This window comes from Coffea arabica, chromosome 11e (genome assembly GCF_036785885.1).
Source record: "Coffea arabica cultivar ET-39 chromosome 11e, Coffea Arabica ET-39 HiFi, whole genome shotgun sequence".
Taxonomy (NCBI): Eukaryota; Viridiplantae; Streptophyta; class Magnoliopsida; order Gentianales; family Rubiaceae; genus Coffea; species Coffea arabica.
In genome coordinates, this window is record NC_092331.1 from 32,659,111 (window position 1) to 32,681,079 (window position 21,969).

A 21,969-nucleotide genomic window follows, 5' to 3' on the forward strand; every position below is an offset into this window, starting at 1 on the left:
TTTTCTGGCGGGTCTGTTGACCCGAACCCGACCCGCCAACCTGATTTGGACCCGAATTGCCACCCCTAACTGCAAGCGTGACGGATTGATTTCATGATAATTTAGAGTTGCGGGATGAGGGAAAAAAACAGGGTGCAAATCAATAACAAAAAAATATATAAAGTAAATAAATAAAAGGATAAGAGGAAAATGCTTGAATTGACGCTTAAAATGAATTTCGGTCTAGAAAAGCCACACTGCTTCGCAGGACGGGATAGTTTAAAAGAATAAAGCGAAAGGAACATGGCGGGTGCGACCATACCAGCACTAATGCACCGGATCCCATCAGAACTCCGAAGTTAAGCGTGCTTGGGCGAGAGTAGTACTAGGATGGGTGACCCCCTGGGAAGTCCTCGTGTTGCACCCCTCTCTTTTTTGTTTCGAAATCCAAATTTCCTATTCGTTCTTTATCCTGTAGTAATTTAGCTCCGTCGGAACGATTGCTTAATATTTTGCTTCTTGTCGAAGCGTGAAGGAGGATCTGAAGGCGCGAGACAAATCAGGAACGGTACGGCTCGATCAAAGCCCGGATCGTCGCTCAAATTTGTCGGCGCAAATGTATCACCGCAACTAGGGGTGGCAATTTTCGACACGACACGAACCTAACACGAAATTAATGGGTTTGGGTTGAGGTTTCGGGAATTCGGGTCAGAATCGGGTTGGACCCGATGAACCCGAAAAGAAAACCGGTCGATTTCGGGTCAACCCGTGGTGACCTGATATGACCCGATATGACCCGTTTACGAATTAAAAATAATTTAATAAACATAAAAATAATTTTATCTAACTAAACTAAGTTATTCTTTTTTTCAAAGGCATTAATTACTTAATCCTAAACGAATTTATTTAATTTGTGTGAAGTTGAAATTATTATACTTGGACAAATAATATATTATATTATTTTTCACTTTTGTATTGTTTTAATTTATTTTATATTTTGCTTGGGATAAAACACTTTTACGGTGTTTAATTTATTTTAGATTTGATTTGGAATCATTTATTTAAATTTTTATTACTTGATTATGTAATTAGTTTTGTGAGAAATTGATTTTATTAGAAATTAAAGTGATAAATTAATAAATTAAAATTAAGTTTCGGGTCATTTCGGGTCGACCCGCCGCCCCGTAAACCTGAAATTTTCGGGTTCGGGTCAGCATACCTGACCCGTCACGGGTTGGCGGGTCGGGGTTCGGGTCAACAGATTTTCTGGCGGGTCTGTTGACCCGAACCCGACCCGCCAACCTGATTTGGACCCGAATTGCCACCCCTAACTGCAAGCGTGAAGGATTGATTTCATGATAATTTAGAGTTGCGGGATGAGGGAAAAAAACAGGGTGCAAATCAATAACAAAAAAATATATAAAGTAAATAAATAAAAGGATAAGAGGAAAATGCTTGAATTGACGCTTAAAATGAATTTCGGTCTAGAAAAGCCACACTGCTTCGCAGGACGGGGTAGTTTAAAAGAATAACGCGAAAGGAACATGGCGGGTGCGATCATACCAGCACTAATGCACCGGATCCCATCAGAACTACGAAGTTAAGCGTGCTTGGGCGAGAGTAGTACTAGGATGGGTGACCCCCTGGGAAGTCCTCGTGTTGCACCCCTCTCTTTTTTGTTTCGAAATCCAAATTTCCTATTCGTTCTTTATCCTGTAGTAATTTAGCTCCGTCGGAACGATTGCTTAATATTTTGCTTCTTGTCGAAGCGTGAAGGAGGATCTGAAGGCGCGAGACAAATCAGGAACGGTACGGCTCGATCAAAGCCCGGATCGTCGCTCAAATTTGTCGGCGCAAATGTATCACCGCAACTAGGGGTGGCAATTTTCGACACGACACGAACCTAACACGAAATTAATGGGTTTGGGTTGAGGTTTCGGGAATTCGGGTCAGAATCGGGTTGGACCCGATGAACCCGAAAAGAAAACCGGTCGATTTCGGGTCAACCCGTGGTGACCTGATATGACCCGATATGACCCGTTTACGAATTAAAAATAATTTAATAAACATAAAAATAATTTTATCTAACTAAACTAAGTTATTCTTTTTTTCAAAGGCATTAATTACTTAATCCTAAACGAATTTATTTAATTTGTGTGAAGTTGAAATTATTATACTTGGACAAATAATATATTATATTATTTTTCACTTTTGTATTGTTTTAATTTATTTTATATTTTGCTTGGGATAAAACACTTTTACGGTGTTTAATTTATTTTAGATTTGATTTGGAATCATTTATTTAAATTTTTATTACTTGATTATGTAATTAGTTTTGTGAGAAATTGATTTTATTAGAAATTACAGTGATAAATTAATAAATTAAAATTAAGTTTCGGGTCATTTCGGGTCGACCCGCCGCCCCGTAAACCTGAAATTTTCGGGTTCGGGTCAGCATACCTGACCCGTCACGGGTTGGCGGGTCGGGGTTCGGGTCAACAGATTTTCTGGCGGGTCTGTTGACCCGAACCCGACCCGCCAACCTGATTTGGACCCGAATTGCCACCCCTAACTGCAAGCGTGAAGGATTGATTTCATGATAATTTAGAGTTGCGGGATGAGGGAAAAAAACAGGGTGCAAATCAATAACAAAAAAATATATAAAGTAAATAAATAAAAGGATAAGAGGAAAATGCTTGAATTGACGCTTAAAATGAATTTCGGTCTAGAAAAGCCACACTGCTTCGCAGGACGGGGTAGTTTAAAAGAATAACGCGAAAGGAACATGGCGGGTGCGATCATACCAGCACTAATGCACCGGATCCCATCAGAACTACGAAGTTAAGCGTGCTTGGGCGAGAGTAGTACTAGGATGGGTGACCCCCTGGGAAGTCCTCGTGTTGCACCCCTCTCTTTTTTGTTTCGAAATCCAAATTTCCTATTCGTTCTTTATCCTGTAGTAATTTAGCTCCGTCGGAACGATTGCTTAATATTTTGCTTCTTGTCGAAGCGTGAAGGAGGATCTGAAGGCGCGAGACAAATCAGGAACGGTACGGCTCGATCAAAGCCCGGATCGTCGCTCAAATTTGTCGGCGCAAATGTATCACCGCAACTAGGGGTGGCAATTTTCGACACGACACGAACCTAACACGAAATTAATGGGTTTGGGTTGAGGTTTCGGGAATTCGGGTCAGAATCGGGTTGGACCCGATGAACCCGAAAAGAAAACCGGTCGATTTCGGGTCAACCCGTGGTGACCTGATATGACCCGATATGACCCGTTTACGAATTAAAAATAATTTAATAAACATAAAAATAATTTTATCTAACTAAACTAAGTTATTCTTTTTTTCAAAGGCATTAATTACTTAATCCTAAACGAATTTATTTAATTTGTGTGAAGTTGAAATTATTATACTTGGACAAATAATATATTATATTATTTTTCACTTTTGTATTGTTTTAATTTATTTTATATTTTGCTTGGGATAAAACACTTTTACGGTGTTTAATTTATTTTAGATTTGATTTGGAATCATTTATTTAAATTTTTATTACTTGATTATGTAATTAGTTTTGTGAGAAATTGATTTTATTAGAAATTACAGTGATAAATTAATAAATTAAAATTAAGTTTCGGGTCATTTCGGGTCGACCCACCGCCCCGTAAACCTGAAATTTTCGGGTTCGGGTCAGCATACCTGACCCGTCACGGGTTGGCGGGTCGGGGTTCGGGTCAACAGATTTTCTGGCGGGTCTGTTGACCCGAACCCGACCCGCCAACCTGATTTGGACCCGAATTGCCACCCCTAACTGCAAGCGTGAAGGATTGATTTCATGATAATTTAGAGTTGCGGGATGAGGGAAAAAAACAGGGTGCAAATCAATAACAAAAAAAAATATAAAGTAAATAAATAAAAGGATAAGAGGAAAATGCTTGAATTGACGCTTAAAATGAATTTCGGTCTAGAAAAGCCACACTGCTTCGCAGGACGGGGTAGTTTAAAAGAATAACGCGAAAGGAACATGGCGGGTGCGATCATACCAGCACTAATGCACCGGATCCCATCAGAACTCCGAAGTTAAGCGTGCTTGGGCGAGAGTAGTACTAGGATGGGTGACCCCCTGGGAAGTCCTCGTGTTGCACCCCTCTCTTTTTTGTTTCGAAATCCAAATTTCCTATTCGTTCTTTATCCTGTAGTAATTTAGCTCCGTCGGAACGATTGCTTAATATTTTGCTTCTTGTCGAAGCGTGAAGGAGGATCTGAAGGCGCGAGACAAATCAGGAACGGTACGGCTCGATCAAAGCCCGGATCGTCGCTCAAATTTGTCGGCGCAAATGTATCACCGCAACTAGGGGTGGCAATTTTCGACACGACACGAACCTAACACGAAATTAATGGGTTTGGGTTGAGGTTTCGGGAATTCGGGTCAGAATCGGGTTGGACCCGATGAACCCGAAAAGAAAACCGGTCGATTTCGGGTCAACCCGTGGTGACCTGATATGACCCGATATGACCCGTTTACGAATTAAAAATAATTTAATAAACATAAAAATAATTTTATCTAACTAAACTAAGTTATTCTTTTTTTCAAAGGCATTAATTACTTAATCCTAAACGAATTTATTTAATTTGTGTGAAGTTGAAATTATTATACTTGGACAAATAATATATTATATTATTTTTCACTTTTGTATTGTTTTAATTTATTTTATATTTTGCTTGGGATAAAACACTTTTACGGTGTTTAATTTATTTTAGATTTGATTTGGAATCATTTATTTAAATTTTTATTACTTGATTATGTAATTAGTTTTGTGAGAAATTGATTTTATTAGAAATTACAATGATAAATTAATAAATTAAAATTAAGTTTCGGGTCATTTCGGGTCGACCCGCCGCCCCGTAAACCTGAAATTTTCGGGTTCGGGTCAGCATACCTGACCCGTCACGGGTTGGCGGGTCGGGGTTCGGGTCAACAGATTTTCTGGCGGGTCTGTTGACCCGAACCCGACCCGCCAACCTGATTTGGACCCGAATTGCCACCCCTAACTGCAAGCGTGAAGGATTGATTTCATGATAATTTAGAGTTGCGGGATGAGGGAAAAAAACAGGGTGCAAATCATTAACAAAAAAAAATATAAAGTAAATAAATAAAAGGATAAGAGGAAAATGCTTGAATTGACGCTTAAAATGAATTTCGGTCTAGAAAAGCCACACTGCTTCGCAGGACGGGGTAGTTTAAAAGAATAACGCGAAAGGAACATGGCGGGTGCGATCATACCAGCACTAATGCACCGGATCCCATCAGAACTCCGAAGTTAAGCGTGCTTGGGCGAGAGTAGTACTAGGATGGGTGACCCCCTGGGAAGTCCTCGTGTTGCACCCCTCTTTTTTTTGTTTCGAAATCCAAATTTCCTATTCGTTCTTTATCCTGTAGTAATTTAGCTCCGTCGGAACGATTGCTTAATATTTTGCTTCTTGTCGAAGCGTGAAGGAGGATCTGAAGGCGCGAGACAAATCAGGAACGGTACGGCTCGATCAAAGCCCGGATCGTCGCTCAAATTTGTCGGCGCAAATGTATCACCGCAACTAGGGGTGGCAATTTTCGACACGACACGAACCTAACACGAAATTAATGGGTTTGGGTTGAGGTTTCGGGAATTCGGGTCAGAATCGGGTTGGACCCGATGAACCCGAAAAGAAAACCGGTCGATTTCGGGTCAACCCGTGGTGACCTGATATGACCCGATATGACCCGTTTACGAATTAAAAATAATTTAATAAACATAAAAATAATTTTATCTAACTAAACTAAGTTATTCTTTTTTTCAAAGGCATTAATTACTTAATCCTAAACGAATTTATTTAATTTGTGTGAAGTTGAAATTATTATACTTGGACAAATAATATATTATATTATTTTTCACTTTTGTATTGTTTTAATTTATTTTATATTTTGCTTGGGATAAAACACTTTTACGGTGTTTAATTTATTTTAGATTTGATTTGGAATCATTTATTTAAATTTTTATTACTTGATTATGTAATTAGTTTTGTGAGAAATTGATTTTATTAGAAATTACAGTGATAAATTAATAAATTAAAATTAAGTTTCGGGTCATTTCGGGTCGACCCGCCGCCCCGTAAACCTGAAATTTTCGGGTTCGGGTCAGCATACCTGACCCGTCACGGGTTGGCGGGTCGGGGTTCGGGTCAACAGATTTTCTGGCGGGTCTGTTGACCCGAACCCGACCCGCCAACCTGATTTGGACCCGAATTGCCACCCCTAACTGCAAGCGTGAAGGATTGATTTCATGATAATTTAGAGTTGCGGGATGAGGGAAAAAAACAGGGTGCAAATCAATAACAAAAAAAAATATAAAGTAAATAAATAAAAGGATAAGAGGAAAATGCTTGAATTGACGCTTAAAATGAATTTCGGTCTAGAAAAGCCACACTGCTTCGCAGGACGGGGTAGTTTAAAAGAATAACGCGAAAGGAACATGGCGGGTGCGATCATACCAGCACTAATGCACCGGATCCCATCAGAACTCCGAAGTTAAGCGTGCTTGGGCGAGAGTAGTACTAGGATGGGTGACCCCCTGGGAAGTCCTCGTGTTGCACCCCTCTCTTTTTTGTTTCGAAATCCAAATTTCCTATTCGTTCTTTATCCTGTAGTAATTTAGCTCCGTCGGAACGATTGCTTAATATTTTGCTTCTTGTCGAAGCGTGAAGGAGGATCTGAAGGCGCGAGACAAATCAGGAACGGTACGGCTCGATCAAAGCCCGGATCGTCGCTCAAATTTGTCGGCGCAAATGTATCACCGCAACTAGGGGTGGCAATTTTCGACACGACACGAACCTAACACGAAATTAATGGGTTTGGGTTGAGGTTTCGGGAATTCGGGTCAGAATCGGGTTGGACCCGATGAACCCGAAAAGAAAACCGGTCGATTTCGGGTCAACCCGTGGTGACCTGATATGACCCGTTTACGAATTAAAAATAATTTAATAAACATAAAAATAATTTTATCTAACTAAACTAAGTTATTCTTTTTTTCAAAGGCATTAATTACTTAATCCTAAACGAATTTATTTAATTTGTGTGAAGTTGAAATTATTATACTTGGACAAATAATATATTATATTATTTTTCACTTTTGTATTGTTTTAATTTATTTTATATTTTGCTTGGGATAAAACACTTTTACGGTGTTTAATTTATTTTAGATTTGATTTGGAATCATTTATTTAAATTTTTATTACTTGATTATGTAATTAGTTTTGTGAGAAATTGATTTTATTAGAAATTACAGTGATAAATTAATAAATTAAAATTAAGTTTCGGGTCATTTCGGGTCGACCCGCCGCCCCGTAAACCTGAAATTTTCGGGTTCGGGTCAGCATACCTGACCCGTCACGGGTTGGCGGGTCGGGGTTCGGGTCAACAGATTTTCTGGCGGGTCTGTTGACCCGAACCCGACCCGCCAACCTGATTTGGACCCGAATTGCCACCCCTAACTGCAAGCGTGAAGGATTGATTTCATGATAATTTAGAGTTGCGGGATGAGGGAAAAAAACAGGGTGCAAATCAATAACAAAAAAAAATATAAAGTAAATAAATAAAAGGATAAGAGGAAAATGCTTGAATTGACGCTTAAAATGAATTTCGGTCTAGAAAAGCCACACTGCTTCGCAGGACGGGGTAGTTTAAAAGAATAACGCGAAAGGAACATGGCGGGTGCGATCATACCAGCACTAATGCACCGGATCCCATCAGAACTCCGAAGTTAAGCGTGCTTGGGCGAGAGTAGTACTAGGATGGGTGACCCCCTGGGAAGTCCTCGTGTTGCACCCCTCTCTTTTTTGTTTCGAAATCCAAATTTCCTATTCGTTCTTTATCCTGTAGTAATTTAGCTCCGTCGGAACGATTGCTTAATATTTTGCTTCTTGTCGAAGCGTGAAGGAGGATCTGAAGGCGCGAGACAAATCAGGAACGGTACGGCTCGATCAAAGCCCGGATCGTCGCTCAAATTTGTCGGCGCAAATGTATCACCGCAACTAGGGGTGGCAATTTTCGACACGACACGAACCTAACACGAAATTAATGGGTTTGGGTTGAGGTTTCGGGAATTCGGGTCAGAATCGGGTTGGACCCGATGAACCCGAAAAGAAAACCGGTCGATTTCGGGTCAACCCGTGGTGACCTGATATGACCCGATATGACCCGTTTACGAATTAAAAATAATTTAATAAACATAAAAATAATTTTATCTAACTAAACTAAGTTATTCTTTTTTTCAAAGGCATTAATTACTTAATCCTAAACGAATTTATTTAATTTGTGTGAAGTTGAAATTATTATACTTGGACAAATAATATATTATATTATTTTTCACTTTTGTATTGTTTTAATTTATTTTATATTTTGCTTGGGATAAAACACTTTTACGGTGTTTAATTTATTTTAGATTTGATTTGGAATCATTTATTTAAATTTTTATTACTTGATTATGTAATTAGTTTTGTGAGAAATTGATTTTATTAGAAATTACAATGATAAATTAATAAATTAAAATTAAGTTTCGGGTCATTTCGGGTCGACCCGCCGCCCCGTAAACCTGAAATTTTCGGGTTCGGGTCAGCATACCTGACCCGTCACGGGTTGGCGGGTCGGGGTTCGGGTCAACAGATTTTCTGGCGGGTCTGTTGACCCGAACCCGACCCGCCAACCTGATTTGGACCCGAATTGCCACCCCTAACTGCAAGCGTGAAGGATTGATTTCATGATAATTTAGAGTTGCGGGATGAGGGAAAAAAACAGGGTGCAAATCATTAACAAAAAAAAATATAAAGTAAATAAATAAAAGGATAAGAGGAAAATGCTTGAATTGACGCTTAAAATGAATTTCGGTCTAGAAAAGCCACACTGCTTCGCAGGACGGGGTAGTTTAAAAGAATAACGCGAAAGGAACATGGCGGGTGCGATCATACCAGCACTAATGCACCGGATCCCATCAGAACTCCGAAGTTAAGCGTGCTTGGGCGAGAGTAGTACTAGGATGGGTGACCCCCTGGGAAGTCCTCGTGTTGCACCCCTCTTTTTTTTGTTTCGAAATCCAAATTTCCTATTCGTTCTTTATCCTGTAGTAATTTAGCTCCGTCGGAACGATTGCTTAATATTTTGCTTCTTGTCGAAGCGTGAAGGAGGATCTGAAGGCGCGAGACAAATCAGGAACGGTACGGCTCGATCAAAGCCCGGATCGTCGCTCAAATTTGTCGGCGCAAATGTATCACCGCAACTAGGGGTGGCAATTTTCGACACGACACGAACCTAACACGAAATTAATGGGTTTGGGTTGAGGTTTCGGGAATTCGGGTCAGAATCGGGTTGGACCCGATGAACCCGAAAAGAAAACCGGTCGATTTCGGGTCAACCCGTGGTGACCTGATATGACCCGATATGACCCGTTTACGAATTAAAAATAATTTAATAAACATAAAAATAATTTTATCTAACTAAACTAAGTTATTCTTTTTTTCAAAGGCATTAATTACTTAATCCTAAACGAATTTATTTAATTTGTGTGAAGTTGAAATTATTATACTTGGACAAATAATATATTATATTATTTTTCACTTTTGTATTGTTTTAATTTATTTTATATTTTGCTTGGGATAAAACACTTTTACGGTGTTTAATTTATTTTAGATTTGATTTGGAATCATTTATTTAAATTTTTATTACTTGATTATGTAATTAGTTTTGTGAGAAATTGATTTTATTAGAAATTACAGTGATAAATTAATAAATTAAAATTAAGTTTCGGGTCATTTCGGGTCGACCCGCCGCCCCGTAAACCTGAAATTTTCGGGTTCGGGTCAGCATACCTGACCCGTCACGGGTTGGCGGGTCGGGGTTCGGGTCAACAGATTTTCTGGCGGGTCTGTTGACCCGAACCCGACCCGCCAACCTGATTTGGACCCGAATTGCCACCCCTAACTGCAAGCGTGAAGGATTGATTTCATGATAATTTAGAGTTGCGGGATGAGGGAAAAAAACAGGGTGCAAATCAATAACAAAAAAAAATATAAAGTAAATAAATAAAAGGATAAGAGGAAAATGCTTGAATTGACGCTTAAAATGAATTTCGGTCTAGAAAAGCCACACTGCTTCGCAGGACGGGGTAGTTTAAAAGAATAACGCGAAAGGAACATGGCGGGTGCGATCATACCAGCACTAATGCACCGGATCCCATCAGAACTCCGAAGTTAAGCGTGCTTGGGCGAGAGTAGTACTAGGATGGGTGACCCCCTGGGAAGTCCTCGTGTTGCACCCCTCTCTTTTTTGTTTCGAAATCCAAATTTCCTATTCGTTCTTTATCCTGTAGTAATTTAGCTCCGTCGGAACGATTGCTTAATATTTTGCTTCTTGTCGAAGCGTGAAGGAGGATCTGAAGGCGCGAGACAAATCAGGAACGGTACGGCTCGATCAAAGCCCGGATCGTCGCTCAAATTTGTCGGCGCAAATGTATCACCGCAACTAGGGGTGGCAATTTTCGACACGACACGAACCTAACACGAAATTAATGGGTTTGGGTTGAGGTTTCGGGAATTCGGGTCAGAATCGGGTTGGACCCGATGAACCCGAAAAGAAAACCGGTCGATTTCGGGTCAACCCGTGGTGACCTGATATGACCCGTTTACGAATTAAAAATAATTTAATAAACATAAAAATAATTTTATCTAACTAAACTAAGTTATTCTTTTTTTCAAAGGCATTAATTACTTAATCCTAAACGAATTTATTTAATTTGTGTGAAGTTGAAATTATTATACTTGGACAAATAATATATTATATTATTTTTCACTTTTGTATTGTTTTAATTTATTTTATATTTTGCTTGGGATAAAACACTTTTACGGTGTTTAATTTATTTTAGATTTGATTTGGAATCATTTATTTAAATTTTTATTACTTGATTATGTAATTAGTTTTGTGAGAAATTGATTTTATTAGAAATTACAGTGATAAATTAATAAATTAAAATTAAGTTTCGGGTCATTTCGGGTCGACCCGCCGCCCCGTAAACCTGAAATTTTCGGGTTCGGGTCAGCATACCTGACCCGTCACGGGTTGGCGGGTCGAGGTTCGGGTCAACAGATTTTCTGGCGGGTCTGTTGACCCGAACCCGACCCGCCAACCTGATTTGGACCCGAATTGCCACCCCTAACTGCAAGCGTGAAGGATTGATTTCATGATAATTTAGAGTTGCGGGATGAGGGAAAAAAACAGGGTGCAAATCATTAACAAAAAAAAATATAAAGTAAATAAATAAAAGGATAAGAGGAAAATGCTTGAATTGACGCTTAAAATGAATTTCGGTCTAGAAAAGCCACACTGCTTCGCAGGACGGGGTAGTTTAAAAGAATAACGCGAAAGGAACATGGCGGGTGCGATCATACCAGCACTAATGCACCGGATCCCATCAGAACTACGAAGTTAAGCGTGCTTGGGCGAGAGTAGTACTAGGATGGGTGACCCCCTGGGAAGTCCTCGTGTTGCACCCCTCTCTTTTTTGTTTCGAAATCCAAATTTCCTATTCGTTCTTTATCCTGTAGTAATTTAGCTCCGTCGGAACGATTGCTTAATATTTTGCTTCTTGTCGAAGCGTGAAGGAGGATCTGAAGGCGCGAGACAAATCAGGAACGGTACGGCTCGATCAAAGCCCGGATCGTCGCTCAAATTTGTCGGCGCAAATGTATCACCGCAACTAGGGGTGGCAATTTTCGACACGACACGAACCTAACACGAAATTAATGGGTTTGGGTTGAGGTTTCGGGAATTCGGGTCAGAATCGGGTTGGACCCGATGAACCCGAAAAGAAAACCGGTCGATTTCGGGTCAACCCGTGGTGACCTGATATGACCCGATATGACCCGTTTACGAATTAAAAATAATTTAATAAACATAAAAATAATTTTATCTAACTAAACTAAGTTATTCTTTTTTTCAAAGGCATTAATTACTTAATCCTAAACGAATTTATTTAATTTGTGTGAAGTTGAAATTATTATACTTGGACAAATAATATATTATATTATTTTTCACTTTTGTATTGTTTTAATTTATTTTATATTTTGCTTGGGATAAAACACTTTTACGGTGTTTAATTTATTTTAGATTTGATTTGGAATCATTTATTTAAATTTTTATTACTTGATTATGTAATTAGTTTTGTGAGAAATTGATTTTATTAGAAATTACAGTGATAAATTAATAAATTAAAATTAAGTTTCGGGTCATTTCGGGTCGACCCGCCGCCCCGTAAACCTGAAATTTTCGGGTTCGGGTCAGCATACCTGACCCGTCACGGGTTGGCGGGTCGGGGTTCGGGTCAACAGATTTTCTGGCGGGTCTGTTGACCCGAACCCGACCCGCCAACCTGATTTGGACCCGAATTGCCACCCCTAACTGCAAGCGTGAAGGATTGATTTCATGATAATTTAGAGTTGCGGGATGAGGGAAAAAAACAGGGTGCAAATCAATAACAAAAAAATATATAAAGTAAATAAATAAAAGGATAAGAGGAAAATGCTTGAATTGACGCTTAAAATGAATTTCGGTCTAGAAAAGCCACACTGCTTCGCAGGACGGGGTAGTTTAAAAGAATAACGCGAAAGGAACATGGCGGGTGCGATCATACCAGCACTAATGCACCGGATCCCATCAGAACTACGAAGTTAAGCGTGCTTGGGCGAGAGTAGTACTAGGATGGGTGACCCCCTGGGAAGTCCTCGTGTTGCACCCCTCTCTTTTTTGTTTCGAAATCCAAATTTCCTATTCGTTCTTTATCCTGTAGTAATTTAGCTCCGTCGGAACGATTGCTTAATATTTTGCTTCTTGTCGAAGCGTGAAGGAGGATCTGAAGGCGCGAGACAAATCAGGAACGGTACGGCTCGATCAAAGCCCGGATCGTCGCTCAAATTTGTCGGCGCAAATGTATCACCGCAACTAGGGGTGGCAATTTTCGACACGACACGAACCTAACACGAAATTAATGGGTTTGGGTTGAGGTTTCGGGAATTCGGGTCAGAATCGGGTTGGACCCGATGAACCCGAAAAGAAAACCGGTCGATTTCGGGTCAACCCGTGGTGACCTGATATGACCCGATATGACCCGTTTACGAATTAAAAATAATTTAATAAACATAAAAATAATTTTATCTAACTAAACTAAGTTATTCTTTTTTTCAAAGGCATTAATTACTTAATCCTAAACGAATTTATTTAATTTGTGTGAAGTTGAAATTATTATACTTGGACAAATAATATATTATATTATTTTTCACTTTTGTATTGTTTTAATTTATTTTATATTTTGCTTGGGATAAAACACTTTTACGGTGTTTAATTTATTTTAGATTTGATTTGGAATCATTTATTTAAATTTTTATTACTTGATTATGTAATTAGTTTTGTGAGAAATTGATTTTATTAGAAATTACAGTGATAAATTAATAAATTAAAATTAAGTTTCGGGTCATTTCGGGTCGACCCGCCGCCCCGTAAACCTGAAATTTTCGGGTTCGGGTCAGCATACCTGACCCGTCACGGGTTGGCGGGTCGGGGTTCGGGTCAACAGATTTTCTGGCGGGTCTGTTGACCCGAACCCGACCCGCCAACCTGATTTGGACCCGAATTGCCACCCCTAACTGCAAGCGTGAAGGATTGATTTCATGATAATTTAGAGTTGCGGGATGAGGGAAAAAAACAGGGTGCAAATCAATAACAAAAAAAAATATAAAGTAAATAAATAAAAGGATAAGAGGAAAATGCTTGAATTGACGCTTAAAATGAATTTCGGTCTAGAAAAGCCACACTGCTTCGCAGGACGGGGTAGTTTAAAAGAATAACGCGAAAGGAACATGGCGGGTGCGATCATACCAGCACTAATGCACCGGATCCCATCAGAACTCCGAAGTTAAGCGTGCTTGGGCGAGAGTAGTACTAGGATGGGTGACCCCCTGGGAAGTCCTCGTGTTGCACCCCTCTCTTTTTTGTTTCGAAATCCAAATTTCCTATTCGTTCTTTATCCTGTAGTAATTTAGCTCCGTCGGAACGATTGCTTAATATTTTGCTTCTTGTCGAAGCGTGAAGGAGGATCTGAAGGCGCGAGACAAATCAGGAACGGTACGGCTCGATCAAAGCCCGGATCGTCGCTCAAATTTGTCGGCGCAAATGTATCACCGCAACTAGGGGTGGCAATTTTCGACACGACACGAACCTAACACGAAATTAATGGGTTTGGGTTGAGGTTTCGGGAATTCGGGTCAGAATCGGGTTGGACCCGATGAACCCGAAAAGAAAACCGGTCGATTTCGGGTCAACCCGTGGTGACCTGATATGACCCGATATGACCCGTTTACGAATTAAAAATAATTTAATAAACATAAAAATAATTTTATCTAACTAAACTAAGTTATTCTTTTTTTCAAAGGCATTAATTACTTAATCCTAAACGAATTTATTTAATTTGTGTGAAGTTGAAATTATTATACTTGGACAAATAATATATTATATTATTTTTCACTTTTGTATTGTTTTAATTTATTTTATATTTTGCTTGGGATAAAACACTTTTACGGTGTTTAATTTATTTTAGATTTGATTTGGAATCATTTATTTAAATTTTTATTACTTGATTATGTAATTAGTTTTGTGAGAAATTGATTTTATTAGAAATTACAATGATAAATTAATAAATTAAAATTAAGTTTCGGGTCATTTCGGGTCGACCCGCCGCCCCGTAAACCTGAAATTTTCGGGTTCGGGTCAGCATACCTGACCCGTCACGGGTTGGCGGGTCGGGGTTCGGGTCAACAGATTTTCTGGCGGGTCTGTTGACCCGAACCCGACCCGCCAACCTGATTTGGACCCGAATTGCCACCCCTAACTGCAAGCGTGAAGGATTGATTTCATGATAATTTAGAGTTGCGGGATGAGGGAAAAAAACAGGGTGCAAATCATTAACAAAAAAAAATATAAAGTAAATAAATAAAAGGATAAGAGGAAAATGCTTGAATTGACGCTTAAAATGAATTTCGGTCTAGAAAAGCCACACTGCTTCGCAGGACGGGGTAGTTTAAAAGAATAACGCGAAAGGAACATGGCGGGTGCGATCATACCAGCACTAATGCACCGGATCCCATCAGAACTCCGAAGTTAAGCGTGCTTGGGCGAGAGTAGTACTAGGATGGGTGACCCCCTGGGAAGTCCTCGTGTTGCACCCCTCTTTTTTTTTGTTTCGAAATCCAAATTTCCTATTCGTTCTTTATCCTGTAGTAATTTAGCTCCGTCGGAACGATTGCTTAATATTTTGCTTCTTGTCGAAGCGTGAAGGAGGATCTGAAGGCGCGAGACAAATCAGGAACGGTACGGCTCGATCAAAGCCCGGATCGTCGCTCAAATTTGTCGGCGCAAATGTATCACCGCAACTAGGGGTGGCAATTTTCGACACGACACGAACCTAACACGAAATTAATGGGTTTGGGTTGAGGTTTCGGGAATTCGGGTCAGAATCGGGTTGGACCCGATGAACCCGAAAAGAAAACCGGTCGATTTCGGGTCAACCCGTGGTGACCTGATATGACCCGATATGACCCGTTTACGAATTAAAAATAATTTAATAAACATAAAAATAATTTTATCTAACTAAACTAAGTTATTCTTTTTTTCAAAGGCATTAATTACTTAATCCTAAACGAATTTATTTAATTTGTGTGAAGTTGAAATTATTATACTTGGACAAATAATATATTATATTATTTTTCACTTTTGTATTGTTTTAATTTATTTTATATTTTGCTTGGGATAAAACACTTTTACGGTGTTTAATTTATTTTAGATTTGATTTGGAATCATTTATTTAAATTTTTATTACTTGATTATGTAATTAGTTTTGTGAGAAATTGATTTTATTAGAAATTACAGTGATAAATTAATAAATTAAAATTAAGTTTCGGGTCATTTCGGGTCGACCCGCCGCCCCGTAAACCTGAAATTTTCGGGTTCGGGTCAGCATACCTGACCCGTCACGGGTTGGCGGGTCGGGGTTCGGGTCAACAGATTTTCTGGCGGGTCTGTTGACCCGAACCCGACCCGCCAACCTGATTTGGACCCGAATTGCCACCCCTAACTGCAAGCGTGAAGGATTGATTTCATGATAATTTAGAGTTGCGGGATGAGGGAAAAAAACAGGGTGCAAATCAATAACAAAAAAAAATATAAAGTAAATAAATAAAAGGATAAGAGGAAAATGCTTGAATTGACGCTTAAAATGAATTTCGGTCTAGAAAAGCCACACTGCTTCGCAGGACGGGGTAGTTTAAAAGAATAACGCGAAAGGAACATGGCGGGTGCGATCATACCAGCACTAATGCACCGGATCCCATCAGAACTCCGAAGTTAAGCGTGCTTGGGCGAGAGTAGTACTAGGATGGGTGACCCCCTGGGAAGTCCTCGTGTTGCACCCCTCTCTTTTTTGTTTCGAAATCCAAATTTCCTATTCGTTCTTTATCCTGTAGTAATTTAGCTCCGTCGGAACGATTGCTTAATATTTTGCTTCTTGTCGAAGCGTGAAGGAGGATCTGAAGGCGCGAGACAAATCAGGAACGGTACGGCTCGATCAAAGCCCGGATCGTCGCTCAAATTTGTCGGCGCAAATGTATCACCGCAACTAGGGGTGGCAATTTTCGACACGACACGAACCTAACACGAAATTAATGGGTTTGGGTTGAGGTTTCGGGAATTCGGGTCAGAATCGGGTTGGACCCGATGAACCCGAAAAGAAAACCGGTCGATTTCGGGTCAACCCGTGGTGACCTGATATGACCCGTTTACGAATTAAAAATAATTTAATAAACATAAAAATAATTTTATCTAACTAAACTAAGTTATTCTTTTTTTCAAAGGCATTAATTACTTAATCCTAAACGAATTTATTTAATTTGTGTGAAGTTGAAATTATTATACTTGGACAAATAATATATTATATTATTTTTCACTTTTGTATTGTTTTAATTTATTTTATATTTTGCTTGGGATAAAACACTTTTACGGTGTTTAATTTATTTTAGATTTGATTTGGAATCATTTATTTAAATTTTTATTACTTGATTATGTAATTAGTTTTGTGAGAAATTGATTTTATTAGAAATTACAGTGATAAATTAATAAATTAAAATTAAGTTTCGGGTCATTTCGGGTCGACCCGCCGCCCCGTAAACCTGAAATTTTCGGGTTCGGGTCAGCATACCTGACCCGTCACGGGTTGGCGGGTCGAGGTTCGGGTCAACAGATTTTCTGGCGGGTCTGTTGACCCGAACCCGACCCGCCAACCTGATTTGGACCCGAATTGCCACCCCTAACTGCAAGCGTGAAGGATTGATTTCATGATAATTTAGAGTTGCGGGATGAGGGAAAAAAACAGGGTGCAAATCATTAACAAAAAAAAATATAAAGTAAATAAATAAAAGGATAAGAGGAAAATGCTTGAATTGACGCTTAAAATGAATTTCGGTCTAGAAAAGCCACACTGCTTCGCAGGACGGGGTAGTTTAAAAGAATAACGCGAAAGGAACATGGCGGGTGCGATCATACCAGCACTAATGCACCGGATCCCATCAGAACTACGAAGTTAAGCGTGCTTGGGCGAGAGTAGTACTAGGATGGGTGACCCCCTGGGAAGTCCTCGTGTTGCACCCCTCTCTTTTTTGTTTCGAAATCCAAATTTCCTATTCGTTCTTTATCCTGTAGTAATTTAGCTCCGTCGGAACGATTGCTTAATATTTTGCTTCTTGTCGAAGCGTGAAGGAGGATCTGAAGGCGCGAGACAAATCAGGAACGGTACGGCTCGATCAAAGCCCGGATCGTCGCTCAAATTTGTCGGCGCAAATGTATCACCGCAACTAGGGGTGGCAATTTTCGACACGACACGAACCTAACACGAAATTAATGGGTTTGGGTTGAGGTTTCGGGAATTCGGGTCAGAATCGGGTTGGACCCGATGAACCCGAAAAGAAAACCGGTCGATTTCGGGTCAACCCGTGGTGACCTGATATGACCCGATATGACCCGTTTACGAATTAAAAATAATTTAATAAACATAAAAATAATTTTATCTAACTAAACTAAGTTATTCTTTTTTTCAAAGGCATTAATTACTTAATCCTAAACGAATTTATTTAATTTGTGTGAAGTTGAAATTATTATACTTGGACAAATAATATATTATATTATTTTTCACTTTTGTATTGTTTTAATTTATTTTATATTTTGCTTGGGATAAAACACTTTTACGGTGTTTAATTTATTTTAGATTTGATTTGGAATCATTTATTTAAATTTTTATTACTTGATTATGTAATTAGTTTTGTGAGAAATTGATTTTATTAGAAATTACAGTGATAAATTAATAAATTAAAATTAAGTTTCGGGTCATTTCGGGTCGACCCGCCGCCCCGTAAACCTGAAATTTTCGGGTTCGGGTCAGCATACCTGACCCGTCACGGGTTGGCGGGTCGGGGTTCGGGTCAACAGATTTTCTGGCGGGTCTGTTGACCCGAACCCGACCCGCCAACCTGATTTGGACCCGAATTGCCACCCCTAACTGCAAGCGTGAAGGATTGATTTCATGATAATTTAGAGTTGCGGGATGAGGGAAAAAAACAGGGTGCAAATCAATAACAAAAAAAAATATAAAGTAAATAAATAAAAGGATAAGAGGAAAATGCTTGAATTGACGCTTAAAATGAATTTCGGTCTAGAAAAGCCACACTGCTTCGCAGGACGGGGTAGTTTAAAAGAATAACGCGAAAGGAACATGGCGGGTGCGATCATACCAGCACTAATGCACCGGATCCCATCAGAACTCCGAAGTTAAGCGTGCTTGGGCGAGAGTAGTACTAGGATGGGTGACCCCCTGGGAAGTCCTCGTGTTGCACCCCTCTCTTTTTTGTTTCGAAATCCAAATTTCCTATTCGTTCTTTATCCTGTAGTAATTTAGCTCCGTCGGAACGATTGCTTAATATTTTGCTTCTTGTCGAAGCGTGAAGGAGGATCTGAAGGCGCGAGACAAATCAGGAACGGTACGGCTCGATCAAAGCCCGGATCGTCGCTCAAATTTGTCGGCGCAAATGTATCACCGCAACTAGGGGTGGCAATTTTCGACACGACACGAACCTAACACGAAATTAATGGGTTTGGGTTGAGGTTTCGGGAATTCGGGTCAGAATCGGGTTGGACCCGATGAACCCGAAAAGAAAACCGGTCGATTTCGGGTCAACCCGTGGTGACCTGATATGACCCGTTTACGAATTAAAAATAATTTAATAAACATAAAAATAATTTTATCTAACTAAACTAAGTTATTCTTTTTTTCAAAGGCATTAATTACTTAATCCTAAACGAATTTATTTAATTTGTGTGAAGTTGAAATTATTATACTTGGACAAATAATATATTATATTATTTTTCACTTTTGTATTGTTTTAATTTATTTTATATTTTGCTTGGGATAAAACACTTTTACGGTGTTTAATTTATTTTAGATTTGATTTGGAATCATTTATTTAAATTTTTATTACTTGATTATGTAATTAGTTTTGTGAGAAATTGATTTTATTAGAAATTACAGTGATAAATTAATAAATTAAAATTAAGTTTCGGGTCATTTCGGGTCGACCCGCCGCCCCGTAAACCTGAAATTTTCGGGTTCGGGTCAGCATACCTGACCCGTCACGGGTTGGCGGGTCGGGGTTCGGGTCAACAGATTTTCTGGCGGGTCTGTTGACCCGAACCCGACCCGCCAACCTGATTTGGATCCGAATTGCCACCCCTAACTGCAAGCGTGAAGGATTGATTTCATGATAATTTAGAGTTGCGGGATGAGGGAAAAAAACAGGGTGCAAATCAATAACAAAAAAAAATATAAAGTAAATAAATAAAAGGATAAGAGGAAAATGCTTGAATTGACGCTTAAAATGAATTTCGGTCTAGAAAAGCCACACTGCTTCGCAGGACGGGGTAGTTTAAAAGAATAACGCGAAAGGAACATGGCGGGTGCGATCATACCAGCACTAATGCACCGGATCCCATCAGAACTCCGAAGTTAAGCGTGCTTGGGCGAGAGTAGTACTAGGATGGGTGACCCCCTGGGAAGTCCTCGTGTTGCACCCCTCTCTTTTTTGTTTCGAAATCCAAATTTCCTATTCGTTCTTTATCCTGTAGTAATTTAGCTCCGTCGGAACGATTGCTTAATATTTTGCTTCTTGTCGAAGCGTGAAGGAGGATCTGAAGGCGCGAGACAAATCAGGAACGGTACGGCTCGATCAAAGCCCGGATCGTCGCTCAAATTTGTCGGCGCAAATGTATCACCGCAACTAGGGGTGGCAATTTTCGACACGACACGAACCTAACACGAAATTAATGGGTTTGGGTTGAGGTTTCGGGAATTCGGGTCAGAATCGGGTTGGACCCGATGAACCCGAAAAGAAAACCGGTCGATTTCGGGTCAACCCGTGGTGACCTGATATGACCCGTTTACGAATTAAAAATAATTTAATAAACATAAAAATAATTTTATCTAACTAAACTAAGTTATTCTTTTTTTCAAAGGCATTAATTACTTAATCCTAAACGAATTTATTTAATTTGTGTGAAGTTGAAATTATTATACTTGGACAAATAATATATTATATTATTTTTCACTTTTGTATTGTTTTAATTTATTTTATATTTTGCTTGGGATAAAACACTTTTACGGTGTTTAATTTATTTTAGATTTGATTTGGAATCATTTATTTAAATTTTTATTACTTGATTATGTAATTAGTTTTGTGAGAAATTGATTTTATTAGAAATTACAGTGATAAATTAATAAATTAAAATTAAGTTTCGGGTCATTTCGGGTCGACCCGCCGCCCCGTAAACCTGAAATTTTCGGGTTCGGGTCAGCATACCTGACCCGTCACGGGTTGGCGGGTCGGGGTTCGGGTCAACAGATTTTCTGGCGGGTCTGTTGACCCGAACCCGACCCGCCAACCTGATTTGGACCCGAATTGCCACCCCTAACTGCAAGCGTGAAGGATTGATTTCATGATAATTTAGAGTTGCGGGATGAGGGAAAAAAACAGGGTGCAAATCAATAACAAAAAAAAATATAAAGTAAATAAATAAAAGGATAAGAGGAAAATGCTTGAATTGACGCTTAAAATGAATTTCGGTCTAGAAAAGCCACACTGCTTCGCAGGACGGGGTAGTTTAAAAGAATAACGCGAAAGGAACATGGCGGGTGCGATCATACCAGCACTAATGCACCGGATCCCATCAGAACTCCGAAGTTAAGCGTGCTTGGGCGAGAGTAGTACTAGGATGGGTGACCCCCTGGGAAGTCCTCGTGTTGCACCCCTCTCTTTTTTGTTTCGAAATCCAAATTTCCTATTCGTTCTTTATCCTGTAGTAATTTAGCTCCGTCGGAACGATTGCTTAATATTTTGCTTCTTGTCGAAGCGTGAAGGAGGATCTGAAGGCGCGAGACAAATCAGGAACGGTACGGCTCGATCAAAGCCCGGATCGTCGCTCAAATTTGTCGGCGCAAATGTATCACCGCAACTAGGGGTGGCAATTTTCGACACGACACGAACCTAACACGAAATTAATGGGTTTGGGTTGAGGTTTCGGGAATTCGGGTCAGAATCGGGTTGGACCCGATGAACCCGAAAAGAAAACCGGTCGATTTCGGGTCAACCCGTGGTGACCTGATATGACCCGATATGACCCGTTTACGAATTAAAAATAATTTAATAAACATAAAAATAATTTTATCTAACTAAACTAAGTTATTCTTTTTTTCAAAGGCATTAATTACTTAATCCTAAACGAATTTATTTAATTTGTGTGAAGTTGAAATTATTATACTTGGAC

At 39.5% G+C, this 21,969-nt stretch overlaps 18 non-coding genes across 18 annotated transcripts; all 18 read left to right on the forward strand.

Annotated features, from left to right (window-relative positions):
• Positions 1-287: 287 nt before the first annotated feature.
• Positions 288-406, forward strand: LOC140030454 (5S ribosomal RNA). Its single transcript, XR_011834369.1, has one exon. It is a non-coding gene; the product is annotated as a 5S ribosomal RNA (ribosomal RNA).
• Positions 407-1,528: 1,122 nt separating this feature from the next.
• LOC140031473 (5S ribosomal RNA) lies at positions 1,529-1,647 on the forward strand. The gene has a single exon (XR_011835395.1). It is a non-coding gene; the product is annotated as a 5S ribosomal RNA (ribosomal RNA).
• A 1,122-nt stretch (positions 1,648-2,769) lies between these two features.
• LOC140031475 (5S ribosomal RNA) lies at positions 2,770-2,888 on the forward strand. Its single transcript, XR_011835397.1, has one exon. It is a non-coding gene; the product is annotated as a 5S ribosomal RNA (ribosomal RNA).
• A 1,122-nt stretch (positions 2,889-4,010) lies between these two features.
• On the forward strand, positions 4,011-4,129 carry LOC140022255 (5S ribosomal RNA). The gene has a single exon (XR_011826237.1). It is a non-coding gene; the product is annotated as a 5S ribosomal RNA (ribosomal RNA).
• Positions 4,130-5,251: 1,122 nt separating this feature from the next.
• LOC140022266 (5S ribosomal RNA) lies at positions 5,252-5,370 on the forward strand. Its single transcript, XR_011826248.1, has one exon. It is a non-coding gene; the product is annotated as a 5S ribosomal RNA (ribosomal RNA).
• Positions 5,371-6,492: 1,122 nt separating this feature from the next.
• LOC140022277 (5S ribosomal RNA) lies at positions 6,493-6,611 on the forward strand. The gene has a single exon (XR_011826259.1). It is a non-coding gene; the product is annotated as a 5S ribosomal RNA (ribosomal RNA).
• Positions 6,612-7,723: 1,112 nt separating this feature from the next.
• LOC140022288 (5S ribosomal RNA) lies at positions 7,724-7,842 on the forward strand. Its single transcript, XR_011826270.1, has one exon. It is a non-coding gene; the product is annotated as a 5S ribosomal RNA (ribosomal RNA).
• A 1,122-nt stretch (positions 7,843-8,964) lies between these two features.
• On the forward strand, positions 8,965-9,083 carry LOC140022299 (5S ribosomal RNA). Its single transcript, XR_011826281.1, has one exon. It is a non-coding gene; the product is annotated as a 5S ribosomal RNA (ribosomal RNA).
• Positions 9,084-10,205: 1,122 nt separating this feature from the next.
• LOC140022311 (5S ribosomal RNA) lies at positions 10,206-10,324 on the forward strand. Its single transcript, XR_011826293.1, has one exon. It is a non-coding gene; the product is annotated as a 5S ribosomal RNA (ribosomal RNA).
• Positions 10,325-11,436: 1,112 nt separating this feature from the next.
• Positions 11,437-11,555, forward strand: LOC140031476 (5S ribosomal RNA). The gene has a single exon (XR_011835398.1). It is a non-coding gene; the product is annotated as a 5S ribosomal RNA (ribosomal RNA).
• A 1,122-nt stretch (positions 11,556-12,677) lies between these two features.
• LOC140031477 (5S ribosomal RNA) lies at positions 12,678-12,796 on the forward strand. The gene has a single exon (XR_011835399.1). It is a non-coding gene; the product is annotated as a 5S ribosomal RNA (ribosomal RNA).
• Positions 12,797-13,918: 1,122 nt separating this feature from the next.
• Positions 13,919-14,037, forward strand: LOC140022322 (5S ribosomal RNA). The gene has a single exon (XR_011826304.1). It is a non-coding gene; the product is annotated as a 5S ribosomal RNA (ribosomal RNA).
• A 1,122-nt stretch (positions 14,038-15,159) lies between these two features.
• LOC140022333 (5S ribosomal RNA) lies at positions 15,160-15,278 on the forward strand. Its single transcript, XR_011826315.1, has one exon. It is a non-coding gene; the product is annotated as a 5S ribosomal RNA (ribosomal RNA).
• A 1,123-nt stretch (positions 15,279-16,401) lies between these two features.
• Positions 16,402-16,520, forward strand: LOC140022345 (5S ribosomal RNA). Its single transcript, XR_011826327.1, has one exon. It is a non-coding gene; the product is annotated as a 5S ribosomal RNA (ribosomal RNA).
• Positions 16,521-17,632: 1,112 nt separating this feature from the next.
• LOC140031478 (5S ribosomal RNA) lies at positions 17,633-17,751 on the forward strand. The gene has a single exon (XR_011835400.1). It is a non-coding gene; the product is annotated as a 5S ribosomal RNA (ribosomal RNA).
• A 1,122-nt stretch (positions 17,752-18,873) lies between these two features.
• On the forward strand, positions 18,874-18,992 carry LOC140022356 (5S ribosomal RNA). The gene has a single exon (XR_011826338.1). It is a non-coding gene; the product is annotated as a 5S ribosomal RNA (ribosomal RNA).
• Positions 18,993-20,104: 1,112 nt separating this feature from the next.
• On the forward strand, positions 20,105-20,223 carry LOC140022369 (5S ribosomal RNA). Its single transcript, XR_011826351.1, has one exon. It is a non-coding gene; the product is annotated as a 5S ribosomal RNA (ribosomal RNA).
• Positions 20,224-21,335: 1,112 nt separating this feature from the next.
• On the forward strand, positions 21,336-21,454 carry LOC140022380 (5S ribosomal RNA). Its single transcript, XR_011826362.1, has one exon. It is a non-coding gene; the product is annotated as a 5S ribosomal RNA (ribosomal RNA).
• Positions 21,455-21,969: the final 515 nt, after the last annotated feature.